The sequence below is a fragment of the Diorhabda sublineata genome, chromosome 3 (assembly GCF_026230105.1).
Source record: "Diorhabda sublineata isolate icDioSubl1.1 chromosome 3, icDioSubl1.1, whole genome shotgun sequence".
Lineage (NCBI taxonomy): Eukaryota > Metazoa > Arthropoda > Insecta > Coleoptera > Chrysomelidae > Diorhabda > Diorhabda sublineata.
Genome location: NC_079476.1, coordinates 25,770,166 through 25,782,835, shown reverse-complemented (window position 1 = coordinate 25,782,835; position 12,670 = coordinate 25,770,166). Strand labels below are relative to the sequence as shown.

General features: G+C 29.3%; 1 protein-coding gene across 3 annotated transcripts in view; it reads right to left on the bottom strand.

Annotated features, from left to right (window-relative positions):
- Positions 1-12,428, bottom strand: part of LOC130440913 (uncharacterized) — a 65,620-nt gene extending 53,192 nt beyond the window's left edge. For 2 of the 3 annotated variants that reach the window (XM_056774275.1, XM_056774279.1), the window contains exon 1: positions 12,124-12,428. The gene's annotated coding sequence lies outside the window, so the exon portion shown is untranslated. The remainder of the gene's footprint in view (positions 1-12,123) is intronic. The other variant, XM_056774281.1, reaches the window with a different exon arrangement.
- Between the last annotated feature and the right edge of the window lie 242 nt (positions 12,429-12,670).

Below are 12,670 nucleotides of genomic sequence, written 5' to 3'. Positions count from 1 at the left end.
AGGTGGGACATGTTATGTTCTTTCTAGTTCGATTGGTGTCTACCGCGTGGAGATGTGTTTTCATATTGATCTCGAATTTCTTTAGGTTGTAGTGTTAGAGAAAAACGTCCTTGGTAGCACTATTCCAAAGGAAAAATAGACGTTCTGTATTCATGAACCACGTCTACCTGCAGGCTCTAAACTATCCAAGTTTCTGATCAGTAGAGCATGCTTAGAGTTTGCTTGGTAATCGAACTAAAAAAGCCCAATAACCGGTGGTTATTCTTTCCTTTTTTCCCAATCAAAAAACCTTAGTGGTTCTATCAGAATATAAAACCTTTTTGGTATTTCAATGTTCAATTAAATATTATTCTGATGAACTTTTTAACGAGTGTTCAATTGGGATTAGAACACGGCATTCAGATCCAAGGACTATTTCAAGATAAACAATGTTTTTCCAAAAAGGAAGCTCGTTTATGATTGACTTTCCTTCAAAGTTTCATATCATGATTTTGAAAAATCCAAGCAATCCTCAACGTACATCTGCTTTCGTTTGTTACTGATCGATTTAGATTCTAATGAATAGAGTGTTCAAAGTATTGGATAATAGTCTATAAGAGCCGTTCACCTTCACCTTTTTTGCTCGTATTTTTTTGGCAGCACCGTTTTTGACAGATCAAGCGTGAATCGTGTCTTTTGTCATGGTCAAACTTGTTCATTTTGGTCTATAATATAATCATGAATATTACGACCAAACAACGCTTAGAAATTATTGGATTTTACTATCAAAATCGGTTAAGAGAGAGTTTGGGAGGCCTACTGAAGGAACTGTTCGGAAGCTTGTGATCCAGTTTACACTATTGGACATTAAACCACTAACACGCAAAATTTCGCGAATGGGTTCAGGTGTAAAACCTTATAAGATACGGCTGGAGCAAAAATTGAACCCACAAGATCTCCCACAACATTTGGTGAATGGGCGCTGGCAAAATTGAAGGGAGATCCACTTTTTTATCGAAAAACTGTGTGACCAGCCAGAAGCATTGCAAAAGCTACCAATGAATCCGAAAAAATCATTGTTTGGTGTGGATTATGGGCCGATGGCGTTACTGTTAATGGCGAACGCTACCGTGTGATGATTAACGATTATTTTTTGTCCAAAATGGACATGCTTGACATGTGGTTCCAACAAGACGATGCTACATGCCACACGGCGTCTTCGGTTAACAGTTTGGAGCCCGTCAATTGGCCGCCTAGATCGTGTGATTCAACACCTTTGGACTATTTCTTGTGGGGTCTTATTAAAGCTAATATCTACAGGGATAAACCAGCAACGATTGAAGCATTTATTCGTGAAATACCGGCCGATATGTTGAAGAGAGTGTGCCAAAATTGGACCTTGCGTATGGGCTATCATCTAAAGCGGAGCCGCGGTCAATATTTGCATGAAATCATCTTCAAACATTAAATTATACTGATCGTTCTATCGATTCCAATAAAGATTTAATCAATTTTTTCAAATTTTTTGTGGTTCAAATCCAATACATATTGAAAAATCACTGATTATAAAACAGACTCAAAAGCATCACACCTTTCGAACTTGTGCGAGAAGTGCGGGTAAAAAATAATGTGAATATAAATCATCATTAAAATGATTTTGTGGAAAAATAACGAAAAAAAAGTTACTAAAAATAACATGAAACCTCCCAGCTCTTATCCGCATCAGTAGTAGAGTTGAATGAAGAGGAAAAGGTTCGTCGACCTTTAGTTGCCTTTTATAAAACTTGTTCTTCACATTTTTCATTATTGTTGAGGATCATAGGCTTGAAGATACACTGTTGGTCTAAATATGTTTACAGTTACCTGACAGGTAAATATAAGAGGTTCAGTAAAGCACTAAGTTTCTCACACTCTTTCTATTTTCATTTTATTCTAGTTTTTAAAGGCGTGTTTACATTTTTTTTTCACATAATTATTCTAGTTTAATTATACTATTATCTGATATAACACATTTCATCTGTTTTTACAACGACCTAAAGGTGGAATTTTCGTAACAGCGCAAGAAAAGTCGTTTGACTATGTAAAAAAACACATTTTGTACCAAAAATCGATTATATTCATCAAGTTAATCTTCTTCGAGAGCAATACAATCATTCCAACGCTTCTTTAGCTTCATTTGGGCTGAATTTCTGGTATCGGTAGTCACCGGGAGCCAAATCTGGACTATACGGTGGATGAGGTGGTGTAATTCGTTCATATTAACCATCGATGCATTGTCTTGATGAAACAGTGATTTTTTTCTTCATGATATAAGGCCGTATTTCCTTAATTTTTGCATTCAAACGGTCTAACAACAATATTCCATGCGCATTCCAACATACTGAGCCCAGCTGACTGTTGTGGCTTCGAACCTGGTTCTCTGACTGCAGTCCATTCAGATGATGATTGTTTTGATTGCAGAGTGAAGTGATGGAACTATTATCACATATAGACACAAAAAATTATTATTATTACGTGTAAACATGTCCAAATACTGCTCTGAATCATCAACATGTTGTTGTTTTTGATCGCCTCTGAGTAAACGCGACGCCCATTTTTAAAAAAGCTTTCTCATGGTCAAATGTTCATGGATAATTGTGAATAAATTGTCTTCTGATATATCCAAGACCTCAGCTATCTCACGCAATTCCAATTTTCGATTAGAAATAATCGATTTTTGGATTTTTTTGATATAACGAAGATCAGAACGTTTAAATTCAGCAAATGGTTCTTTTCGATAGAATAGAGTCTGGGCAACAGTTTTGAAACCATTTGTGAGCTTGTACAATGACAAATTAACACACGAAACTCTTTTGGATCCATTGGTTTGAATGTCTTCGAGATGCTGTTGTTTTGTCTTGAATTCCGATGAAATTTCATGGTGTCGTTTTGAAAAATATCGATCGAATAAGATGTTACGATTACCATAGAAGAAAACTACAACGTATTGTTCGAAATGAAAATAAAAATGAAGATTTGCAAGTGAAATATTCAGCTCATTACCGAGAGAAAATATGGATTACGTACCATCATTACGAATGTTAAAAAAAAGTCAAACAATGAGAAACTGAAATTAGTAAATCATTTGTATTGTTGAACAAATAATCGGTCACAAATTGCTTTGTCGTAGGTTTTTGTTTTAAATTTTATAAATGGGTGAAGTGAAAAAATGATTTGTGCGTGACTAATACCAAAAAGTACCTGTACGTTGATTGAATTATATAAAATGTGAAATTTCACTTTTATATACGACGATTAAAAAATAGTCTTACGAATAATTATTTTTAAACGTAATTTTTTATTTGAATCGCACAATTGTGAAGAGTTACCCATACGAGAGTTTAAGATATGGCAACATTGATTTCTTAAAAATTGACAACATCGCTAGTTTTATATATTTTTTATATAACGGATTCATTTGTTAGGTTTTTGTTAATATGACTGCATTATTTTTAATAAGTTCCACAGGAAAATGAAGAAATTATGTTATCAACCAATAGTATTTGTTTTACGAATGGACTATAACGTATTTTATAGTGGGTAAAATGAAAAAAAATGGAGAAGATTATTATCTATATCAATCGTATTTGCTATTCGAATGGACTATAACCTATCTTATCGCGAAGAAAATGAAAAAATAAAGTAGATTATTGTCTAAATCAATCTTATTTGTTATACGAATGGACTATAACCCATTTTACAGTAAATATAACTCGAAAATGAGAAATTTATTGTTCAAAAAAATCGTATTTGCCATACGAATGGACCATAACCCCTTTATCAGTAAATATAACTCAAAAATGAGAAATTTATTGTCTAAAACAATCCTATTTCTTATACGAATGGACTATAACGTATTTTATAGTGGGTAAAATGAAAAAAAATGGAGAAGATTATTATCTATATCAATCGTATTTGCTATTCGAATGGACTATAACCTATCTTATCGCGAAGAAAATGAAAAAATAAAGTAGATTATTGTCTAAATCAATCTTATTTGTTATACGAATGGACTATAACCCATTTTACAGTAAATATAACTCGAAAATGAGAAATTTATTGTTCAAAAAAATCGTATTTGCCATACGAATGGACCATAACCCCTTTATCAGTAAATATAACTCAAAAATGAGAAATTTATTGTCTAAAACAATCCTATTTCTTATACGAATGGACTATAACGTATTTTATAGTGGGTAAAATGAAAAAAAATGGAGAAGATTATTATCTATATCAATCGTATTTGCTATTCGAATGGACTATAACCTATCTTATCGCGAAGAAAATGAAAAAATAAAGTAGATTATTGTCTAAATCAATCTTATTTGTTATACGAATGGACTATAACCCATTTTACAGTAAATATAACTCGAAAATGAGAAATTTATTGTTCAAAAAAATCGTATTTGCCATACGAATGGACCATAACCCCTTTATCAGTAAATATAACTCAAAAATGAGAAATTTATTGTCTAAAACAATCCTATTTCTTATACGAATGGACTATAACGTATTTTATAGTGGGTAAAATGAAAAAAAATGGAGAAGATTATTATCTATATCAATCGTATTTGCTATTCGAATGGACTATAACCTATCTTATCGCGAAGAAAATGAAAAAATAAAGTAGATTATTGTCTAAATCAATCTTATTTGTTATACGAATGGACTATAACCCATTTTACAGTAAATATAACTCGAAAATGAGAAATTTATTGTTCAAAAAAATCGTATTTGCCATACGAATGGACCATAACCCCTTTATCAGTAAATATAACTCAAAAATGAGAAATTTATTGTCTAAAACAATCCTATTTCTTATACGAATGGACTATAACGTATTTTATAGTGGGTAAAATGAAAAAAAATGGAGAAGATTATTATCTATATCAATCGTATTTGCTATTCGAATGGACTATAACCTATCTTATCGCGAAGAAAATGAAAAAATAAAGTAGATTATTGTCTAAATCAATCTTATTTGTTATACGAATGGACTATAACCCATTTTACAGTAAATATAACTCGAAAATGAGAAATTTATTGTTCAAAAAAATCGTATTTGCCATACGAATGGACCATAACCCCTTTATCAGTAAATATAACTCAAAAATGAAAAATTTATTGTCTAAAACAATCGTATTTCTTATACGAATGGACTATAACGTATTTTATAGTGGGTAAAATGAAAAAAAATGGAGAAGATTATTATCTATATCAATCGTATTTGCTATTCGAATGGACTATAACCTATCTTATCGCGAAGAAAATGAAAAAATAAAGTAGATTATTGTCTAAATCAATCTTATTTGTTATACGAATGGACTATAACCCATTTTACAGTAAATATAACTCGAAAATGAGAAATTTATTGTTCAAAAAAATCGTATTTGCCATACGAATGGACCATAACCCCTTTATCAGTAAATATAACTGAAAAATGAGAAATTTATTGTCTAAAACAATCCTATTTCTTATACGAATGGACTATAACGTATTTTATAGTGGGTAAAATGAAAAAAAATGGAGAAGATTATTATCTATATCAATCGTATTTGCTATTCGAATGGACTATAACCTATCTTATCGCGAAGAAAATGAAAAAATAAAGTAGATTATTGTCTAAATCAATCTTATTTGTTATACGAATGGACTCTAACCCATTTTACAGTAAATATAACTCGAAAATGAGAAATTTATTGTTCAAAAAAATCGTATTTGCCATACGAATGGACCATAACCCCTTTATCAGTAAATATAACTCAAAAATGAGAAATTTATTGTCTAAAACAATCGTATTTCTTATACGAATGGACTATAACGTATTTTATAGTGGGTAAAATGAAAAAAAATGGAGAAGATTATTATCTATATCAATCGTATTTGCTATTCGAATGGACTATTAACCTATCTTATCGCGAAGAAAATGAAAAAATAAAGTAGATTATTGTCTAAATCAATCTTATTTGTTATACGAATGGACTATAACCCATTTTACAGTAAATATAACTCGAAAATGAGAAATTTATTGTTCAAAAAATCGTATTTGCCATACGAATGGACCATAACCCCTTTATCAGTAAATATAACTCAAAAATGAGAAATTTATTGTCTAAAACAATCGTATTTCTTATACGAATGGACTATAACGTATTTTATAGTGGGTAAAATGAAAAAAAATGGAGAAGATTATTATCTATATCAATCGTATTTGCTATTCGAATGGACTATAACCTATCTTATCGCGAAGAAAATGAAAAAATAAAGTAGATTATTGTCTAAATCAATCTTATTTGTTATACGAATGGACTATAACCCATTTTACAGTAAATATAACTCGAAAATGAGAAATTTATTGTTCAAAAAAATCGTATTTGCCATACGAATGGACCATAACCCCTTTATCAGTAAATATAACTCAAAAATGAGAAATTTATTGTCTAAAACAATCCTATTTCTTATACGAATGGACTATAACGTATTTTATAGTGGGTAAAATGAAAAAAAATGGAGAAGATTATTATCTATATCAATCGTATTTGCTATTCGAATGGACTATAACCTATCTTATCGCGAAGAAAATGAAAAAATAAAGTAGATTATTGTCTAAATCAATCTTATTTGTTATACGAATGGACTATAACCCATTTTACAGTAAATATAACTCGAAAATGAGAAATTTATTGTTCAAAAAAATCGTATTTGCCATACGAATGGACCATAACCCCTTTATCAGTAAATATAACTCAAAAATGAGAAATTTATTGTCTAAAACAATCCTATTTCTTATACGAATGGACTATAACGTATTTTATAGTGGGTAAAATGAAAAAAAATGGAGAAGATTATTATCTATATCAATCGTATTTGCTATTCGAATGAACTATAACCTATCTTATCGCGAAGAAAATGAAAAAATAAAGTAGATTATTGTCTAAATCAATCTTATTTGTTATACGAATGGACTATAACCCATTTTACAGTAAATATAACTCGAAAATGAGAAATTTATTGTTCAAAAAAATCGTATTTGCCATACGAATGGACCATAACCCCTTTATCAGTAAATATAACTCAAAAATGAGAAATTTATTGTCTAAAACAATCCTATTTCTTATACGAATGGACTATAACGTATTTTATAGTGGGTAAAATGAAAAAAAATGGAGAAGATTATTATCTATATCAATCGTATTTGCTATTCGAATGAACTATAACCTATCTTATCGCGAAGAAAATGAAAAAATAAAGTAGATTATTGTCTAAATCAATCTTATTTGTTATACGAATGGACTATAACCCATTTTACAGTAAATATAACTCGAAAATGAGAAATTTATTGTTCAAAAAAATCGTATTTGCCATACGAATGGACCATAACCCCTTTATCAGTAAATATAACTCAAAAATGAGAAATTTATTGTCTAAAACAATCGTATTTCTTATACGAATGGACTATAACGTATTTTATAGTGGGTAAAATGAAAAAAAATGGAGAAGATTATTATCTATATCAATCGTATTTGCTATTCGAATGAACTATAACCTATCTTATCGCGAAGAAAATGAAAAAATAAAGTAGATTATTGTCTAAATCAATCTTATTTGTTATACGAATGGACTATAACCCATTTTACAGTAAATATAACTCGAAAATGAGAAATTTATTGTTCAAAAAAATCGTATTTGCCATACGAATGGACCATAACCCCTTTATCAGTAAATATAACTCAAAAATGAGAAATTTATTGTCTAAAACAATCCTATTTCTTATACGAATGGACTATAACGTATTTTATAGTGGGTAAAATGAAAAAAAATGGAGAAGATTATTATCTATATCAATCGTATTTGCTATTCGAATGGACTATAACCTATCTTATCGCGAAGAAAATGAAAAAATAAAGTAGATTATTGTCTAAATCAATCTTATTTGTTATACGAATGGACTCTAACCCATTTTACAGTAAATATAACTCGAAAATGAGAAATTTATTGTTCAAAAAAATCGTATTTGCCATACGAATGGACCATAACCCCTTTATCAGTAAATATAACTCAAAAATGAGAAATTTATTGTCTAAAACAATCGTATTTCTTATACGAATGGACTATAACGTATTTTATAGTGGGTAAAATGAAAAAAAATGGAGAAGATTATTATCTATATCAATCGTATTTGCTATTCGAATGGACTATTAACCTATCTTATCGCGAAGAAAATGAAAAAATAAAGTAGATTATTGTCTAAATCAATCTTATTTGTTATACGAATGGACTATAACCCATTTTACAGTAAATATAACTCGAAAATGAGAAATTTATTGTTCAAAAAATCGTATTTGCCATACGAATGGACCATAACCCCTTTATCAGTAAATATAACTCAAAAATGAGAAATTTATTGTCTAAAACAATCCTATTTCTTATACGAATGGACTATAACGTATTTTATAGTGGGTAAAATGAAAAAAAATGGAGAAGATTATTATCTATATCAATCGTATTTGCTATTCGAATGGACTATTAACCTATCTTATCGCGAAGAAAATGAAAAAATAAAGTAGATTATTGTCTAAATCAATCTTATTTGTTATACGAATGGACTATAACCCATTTTACAGTAAATATAACTCGAAAATGAGAAATTTATTGTTCAAAAAAATCGTATTTGCCATACGAATGGACCATAACCCCTTTATCAGTAAATATAACTCAAAAATGAGAAATTTATTGTCTAAAACAATCCTATTTCTTATACGAATGGACTATAACGTATTTTATAGTGGGTAAAATGAAAAAAAATGGAGAAGATTATTATCTATATCAATCGTATTTGCTATTCGAATGAACTATAACCTATCTTATCGCGAAGAAAATGAAAAAATAAAGTAGATTATTGTCTAAATCAATCTTATTTGTTATACGAATGGACTATAACCCATTTTACAGTAAATATAACTCGAAAATGAGAAATTTATTGTTCAAAAAAATCGTATTTGCCATACGAATGGACCATAACCCCTTTATCAGTAAATATAACTCAAAAATGAGAAATTTATTGTCTAAAACAATCGTATTTCTTATACGAATGGACTATAACGTATTTTATAGTGGGTAAAATGAAAAAAAATGGAGAAGATTATTATCTATATCAATCGTATTTGCTATTCGAATGAACTATAACCTATCTTATCGCGAAGAAAATGAAAAAATAAAGTAGATTATTGTCTAAATCAATCTTATTTGTTATATGAATGGACTATAACCCATTTTACAGTAAATATAACTCGAAAATGAGAAATTTATTGTTCAAAAAAATCGTATTTGCCATACGAATGGACCATAACCCCTTTATCAGTAAATATAACTCAAAAATGAGAAATTTATTGTCTAAAACAATCCTATTTCTTATACGAATGGACTATAACGTATTTTATAGTGGGTAAAATGAAAAAAAATGGAGAAGATTATTATCTATATCAATCGTATTTGCTATTCGAATGGACTATAACCTATCTTATCGCGAAGAAAATGAAAAAATAAAGTAGATTATTGTCTAAGTCAATCTTATTTGTTTTACGAATGGACTATAACCTATTTTATAGTGAAGATAACTCAAAAATGAGAAATTTATTGTCTTAAACAATCGTATTTGCCATACGAATGGACTATAACCGATCCTGTAGTAGACTGAACTAAATATTGAAAAAGTTATTGTCTAAATCAGTCATATTTGCTGAACGAATGGACTATAACTCATTTTAAAGCAGGGAAAACTGATAAATGACAAAATTATTATCAGAAGCGATAGTCTAGTTGTCACATGAAAATGCAAATAACATCGCTTTATTAGTACCACCAAAAAAAAAAGTATATCACGAACAACATATCAATCTTATGATAATTCCATTATACTAAATTTAGTCATTGTATTATTATTAATCAGCTATAATAACAGACGCTGTCAAATTACCCACCATTATAAACATCCCTTCATCGTTATTCTTCTAAAAATAGAAAAATTTGAACGTTATCTTATTAACTTAAATGTCACGACATATAAACAAAACGAAAAGGGAACGTATAATGGCTAATGAATTTCGATGTTTAACACATAATCGATACGCCGTAACGCTTAAAAGTAGGTTAATTCTCGGTACTAAGAAACTGAGTAACCTTTAACCCACGAAAAATAAGCGAAAAATCCGACTAGGTCGTGAGTTAAATTTCCGCGTCGCTTTCTCATGTAAAAAAAACACACCTACGATCGTTATTTAACTTTACAAAACACGAAATTGAAATCGAAACAAAAAAATTCCAACTGTAAACAATTCAATCACATTAAATAAAAATCGAAATCGATTCGAATCGAAATCGATCAGTATCGAAACGAGCGGGGAATCTACGTCGTGTATTATCGATTAAGATCGTTTAGAAGTAGTAGTCTATGCTCTACGTTGTACTCCATACCATAAAACTATACTACACTAAGATAAATATAGTTAATAGCTAAATTCAAAAGTTTTTATTGGATTCCTCTCATTTATATCTTAGATTCTATCTTATTTATTCAATATTTTATATAAAACTTGTTTCTTCCATCTACCATTTTAGCTTTATGACATCTTTCATAGTAAAGGTATCCTTTTATCTAATTTTTACTACCTATTATTATAACCACTTGATGTACCTGACCCCCGAGTTTTAGCCTCGGCCTAAACCTTTCTCAGAATTCGTCAATAGACACTTTCTTACATACTTCTTCATGACTACAATAAAAATCAAGTACTTAACAATAAAAATGCTTAAATAGGAAGCTTATAATCCCTATGGAATTTTACGATTGTGGCGGCATAAGAGGATTGTCCCATAAGTACCTGACCCAACAAAGAAAACACAAAAATTTTGAAAAATCTTTGACCACTAAGAAATTTTTTTAAATCTGGTAACAGAGGGGGCTAAATCTGGTGAATAGGGTGCTTACTATGTCTAAAGATCAGTCTCGCCCAGAGTAGAATTTTATTCAGCTTTAATATTGGTTGGAAACGTTAAAATCATCAAAAATACCATTTAAAAACCAACAAAATTTCGGTTTCCGACTGTATAAATATGTATATTTACTATATAAATTCGCTTCCTATTACAAGCCTTAAGTACACACGAAAAACAGTAAATATTTAATTTCTGTAAACCAAAGTTACGACATAAATACACAGAATTAAAAATAAATATTTGTTATACTTTTTCATTTTTCTCCTATTCGGAATAATTACGAAATTAATGAAAGTACCGAATCAGATCAGTTACCTACCATATTTGGTAGGTGAATCGATAAAATTTAATTCAAGGTCACGCGAGATGCTGAAAGAATTTCAACAGAATTTATCTCAATGTTACTTTGTACGATTTTTTTATGCTTCTGTAAATACTTATAACAGTGTTTCTTAAAAAAATATCGGTCTGTTGATTTTTTTGCTCTGATTGGATTTCCAATCTAATTATTCATTCAAGTGGTTCGTTTCAACAATTACTGGATATGTAAATATTTTAAAATCAAAAATTGTGTGAAATACACTTTCATTAATTATCTAAATGAATATACATTTGAATAGAAGTAATAATTCAACAACAGTTTGAAATATTCCCAGATTGTATAATATACAAATAAACTCCATCATTGCCTGAATAAACTGCAGGGGGTATGACTCATACGAGTAAAATATTTTAAAATAAAGATCGCTTGTTATTCTCTCAATATATCTCAATTATTTCTCCTGTATAAATATATTTTTTTCTAATTAATATTTTTATCACAAAGCATTAACTAATTACTTTTTTGATAATACTATCCATTACATGACTCAAGAGTGTATTCTTTGTTCGTAAAATTGAAACAAACATACTGATAATTTATGTCATACAAACGACTTGACTAATCTATACAGCTGTCTATCATCCTATACAAACAACTAACGTAGGTTAGTTATACATGTTGTTTTAAAACTTTTCGAAATAACACCGAAGAATTCGAGATGTCGGTGAATCGTATCCTCGGTTCTATTTTAAGTAATAAAGTAGATCAAGACACACATGACTACATACCTTTATAAAATCATTCCACTCGGTATCCTTCAGACACTTGAACAAGTTTTAATAGTTTAAAATGTTTTTCGGGACGTTAAAATAAGAACTAATAAAAGAACAACAACTTATTGTAAAACAAATACGTGAAAAATAATAAATAAATTTATTTAAAACATCGAAAAATGATAAGTAAATATGACGAAAGACACCATAAACATTAAACACACACACAATCACCGAAGAAGTTGGCTGTCAACTGTTGCATTTAGTTACTTTTTGATAAATTGTTTTGAATTAGTAGCGATCCTTCCGGCGAAATATATCAACTAGAGAGAGATCATAAACATAGGGATTCCTCAGAATCGAATACAGATAAGAATCGATTACTTTCGACTTGTGACAATATTAATTTTTTAAACGTATCATATGAAATATTGATTATAATAATACCAAATTTATTATTAACTTATCATTTATACCAAATTTCAAGTGATGTTTCATATATTCAAAAAAGAAATACGAATATCTACAATAGAATTGGATTAATAGTTGTTAGTTGCTTAAA